This window comes from Vipera ursinii, assembly GCF_947247035.1.
Source record: "Vipera ursinii genome assembly, chromosome: 2".
NCBI lineage: Eukaryota > Metazoa > Chordata > Lepidosauria > Squamata > Viperidae > Vipera > Vipera ursinii.
The window spans coordinates 3,258,567-3,262,728 of record NC_139513.1 but is presented as its reverse complement, the minus strand read 5'-3'; positions in this window follow the sequence as shown (position 1 = coordinate 3,262,728).

Below are 4,162 nucleotides of genomic sequence, written 5' to 3'. Positions count from 1 at the left end.
GGGGATGAAAAGAAGGAAAATCATTTATCTGCCTGAGCCAGTCTCCTGTCTTGTAGCTTCTCTTTCTTCTCAGATAAAGTCTGAGAAGGATAAAGATAAAGGAGGAGGAAACAAAGCTTCCTTGAAATGCATTACATTAAAAGGAAATTGTAGATGTTGAGCTCTTCAGCAGGCAAGATGACATTTTATGGTGCTGCTTTTTTTTTCTGGAGACTGATGTTTATGTTCAGAATTCTCTTCGGAGACCATCCCTAGAAATGTGACATGAGGGAGTCAGCAAATAGCTGGTTTTTCTTGATGTGAAGGATAAAGAACATCACTCTGAACTCTGTAAGACCCCATCTGGCTTTGGAAGTTCCAGACAGGGTTTCAAAGTTTAATTGAATGAGATAGGAGAGAGTGGCCAATCCAATAGGATCACAGAGTAGATTAATCAGAAGGAATCTTGCAGGGCATCCACTCTGGCTGTTCAGGCCTCATTGGAAAACCTCCCCTTCCCAGTGATGGCGAACCTTTTAGAGACAGAGTGCCCAATATGCAACCCAAAACCCACTTATTTATCGCCCGGTGCCAGGTGGGACATGGCCCACTGGGTAGGCATGGCTGTGGTGGTCATGGCAGACTGGGTGGGTGTGGCCAAAGTGGGCATGGTCACCTCAATGTTGCTCCTGGGAAGGGATGCCTGTGGGGGCTGTCTTGACTGTGTGCTTAGAACTGTTGTCATGTTGGAAAGTGAACCTTCAACCCAGTCTGAGATGTTGAACACTGTGGAACAGGTTTTCACTGAGGATATCCCTGTATCTTGCTCCATTCAGCTTTCCTCAACCCTGACCAGTCTCCCAGTCCCTGCTGCTAAAAAACACCCCCACAGCATGATGCTGCCACCTCCATGCTTCACTTTTGGGATGATATTGGTGATGAACAGTGCCTGGTTTCCTCCAGACATAACATTTAGAATTGAGGCTAAATTGGTTTCATCAGACCAAAGAATCTTGTTCCTAACAGTCTGAGATGCCTTTAGGTGCTTTTTTGCAAACTCCAAGTGGACTTTCATGTGTTTTGCACTGAGGAGAGGCTTCCATTTAGCTACTCTGCCATAAAGCCCAGATCTGTGGAGGGCTGCAGTCATGGTTGTCCTTCTGGAACTCTGTCCCATCTTCACACTGGATCTCTGGAGCTCAGTCAGAGTGACCCTGAGATATTGGAACACTGCTATCATGTCACCCCTCACCCTTCTCTTCATTAAACTACACATACCCAATTCCAGCAACTGTTCCCTATATGTTTTAGCCTCCAGTCCCCCAGTCATCTTTGTTGCTCTTCTCTGTACTCTTTCTAGAGTCTCAACATCTTTTTTACATCGTGGTGACCAAAACTGGATGCAGTATTCCAGGTGTGGCCTTACCAAGGCATTGTAAAGCGGTACTAGTACTTCACGCGATCTTGATTCTATCCCTCTGTTAATGCAGCCTAGCACTGTGTTGGCTTTTTTTGGCAGCTGCAGCACACTGCTGGCTCATATTGAAGTCATTGTCTACTAAGACTCCGAGATCCCTCTCACAGTTGCTACTATTGAGTAAGGTACCACCTATACTATACCTGTGCATTTGATTTTTCCTGCCTAAATGTAGAACCTTACATTTTTCACAACTGAATTTCATTTTGTTAGATAGTGCCCAGTGTTCGAGACTCTCCATATCCTCCTGTATCTTAAGCCTATCTTCTGGAGTATTGGCTATTCCTGCCAGCTTGGTGTCGTCTACAAATTTGATGAGTTCCCCATCTATCCCCTCATCCAAATTGTTGATGAAAATGTTGAAGAGCACTGGGCCCAGAACAGAGCCCTGGGGCACCCCACTACACACTTCCTTCCATGTAGATGCAGTTCCATTGAGGACCACACGCTGAGTATGGCCTGTCAGCCAGCTACGAATCCATCTGGTGGTGATGCTATCTACCCCCATATTTTTCTATCTTATCAAGTAGTAGGTTGTGATCTACTTTATCAAATGCCTTACTGAAGTCCAAGTAAATTATATCTACAGCATTCCTCTGGTCCACTACTTTTGTCACTTGGTCAAAGAATGCAATAAGATTTGTCTGGCATGATCTGTTTTTGACAAACCCATGTTGGCTTTTAGTGATAACTTTGTTCGCATCAAGGTGTTCGCTGATTTGTTGTTTGATTATCTTTTCCAGAATCTTCCCAGGTATTGAGGTCTGGCTGATAGGTTTATTGTTTCCTGGATCTATTTTTTTTCCCTTTTTTGAAGATGGGAACTACATCAGCTCTCTTCCAGTCCTCTGGTAGTTCCCCAGTGCTCCAGGATCTTTGAAAAATATAGTTCAGTGGTTCTGAAATCACATCTGCCAGTTCCTTGAGAACCTTGGGGTGTAATCCGTCTGGTCCTGGTGATTTGAACTCATCTAGGCTGGACAGGTGCTCACTTACCATTTTGTTGCCTATCTTAACTTGCGTTTCTATTCTGGCTGGCAGGGTTGAGGGAGATCCAGGAGGTCTCTGGCAGGTGGGGCAGTGGGCAGAAGACTCGTCCTGCAGAGTGAAGCGAGGCGAGCCAGGGTGGGGATGTCATTGCTGTGGGGCAAGGCGAGGCAGCGGCTGGGGCACCATTGGCCCCTGTACACAGAGGCCAGCAAGCGCATGGGAGCCAATGGTGTCCATCAGCAGCCACAGCCTGCTAGCTCCTCGACTGGCACACTCTGGGTCTCCACAGCCTGCTGCCAGCAGTTCAGAGAAGCCGCCTCTGAGCTGGACAGCTGGCTGACAGCTGAGGAGGCAATGCAGTGGGTCATGCCCGGAAAAAGGAGAACATGCGAGGCCAGGAGGGATGGGACAGGAGGGAGGAAACCAGCCATGCCGGGATGCATCCAGCCATGTGGGACCTTGGGCAGCTGGTTGAAGAGGGACGGTTGCCATCTCCAGGACATGGCACGCGTGCCCACAAAGAGGGCTCTGAGTGCCACAAAGAGGATTCTGAGTGCCGCCTCTGGCACATGTGCTGCCACCACTGTCCTAGGCAGAGACTTCCACAGTTAATAAATCTTTCACTCAGGAAATACCTTCTAATATTCAGCATGAATCTCCTTGATTTTAATTTTATCCTCTTGCTCCTTGTTTTCCTCCAAGAGCCCTCAATGTTTCCCTCTTTGTTTAGTGTGAACATGAGAAAAAAAATATTTGTATTGCTTGAGAGATTGTTCTACAACCCAGTTCTGTGGGTTGTAGCCCACAGCTATGAAGAGTGGCTCCATTTCCCATGAAAGGATCCTTATGGAAGAGAAAGCAGATCAACGTGTGGAGTGTGGGGAGAACTTCAGTAGAAGCTTTCCCTAAAAAGGTCCATCCAGAGAAGAACCATTGTTGGCTGATAAGAGAACTTTCCTTACTTTCTTTTAAAGGATCCATTCAGGAACAAATGTCTAATGATAATAACATTTACAATTACAATAATAAAACTAATAATAATTAATTTGCATCCGTGGCTTCTTGTCCTGCCTTCAGGTGCTTTGGACAATAGTTAGACTTCCTATTCTTTGTGGCAACTCCTGAGATATTGGAACACTGCTATCATTTAGATTTAGATTTAGATTTAGATTTTATTAAATTTATATACCGCCCTTTCCCGAAGGACTCAGGGCGGTTTACAGGGCAGTTTATCATGTCACCCTTAGTCGTTCTTTTCATTAAACAAGACATACCCAAGTTACAGAGGGGTCTGCAAACAGATCAGTAGAAAACCTACCAATTGTAAATGTTATCTTATTTATTTTTTTTACTTTTGATTCAGCTAATCAGGGGCAAATCTCATCCCCTTATATTTTCATCGAGTGTCTGACACAAGTGTGCCCCTTCTGGCTTTTCTAGCATGGTGCTCTGACAATAGTCAGATCCACAACTTCTGTGTCTCCCCATAAGAATGGAGGAAAACGATTTCAGTGAAGAGATACTTATGAGATAGCCCTGTGTTGCCTTAATATTGTCCAGCTTTAAGGCACAAGAGAAAGAGGGACAGAAAGAATTCTAAAGCATATCTAGTACATTTATTAAGGATTAATAAATTTGGTAGCTTCTGGATACCTGAAAACCTCTTAATACTTTAAATCAAAAGGTGACTTGCATAATTCATTCATTCTGCCTGTT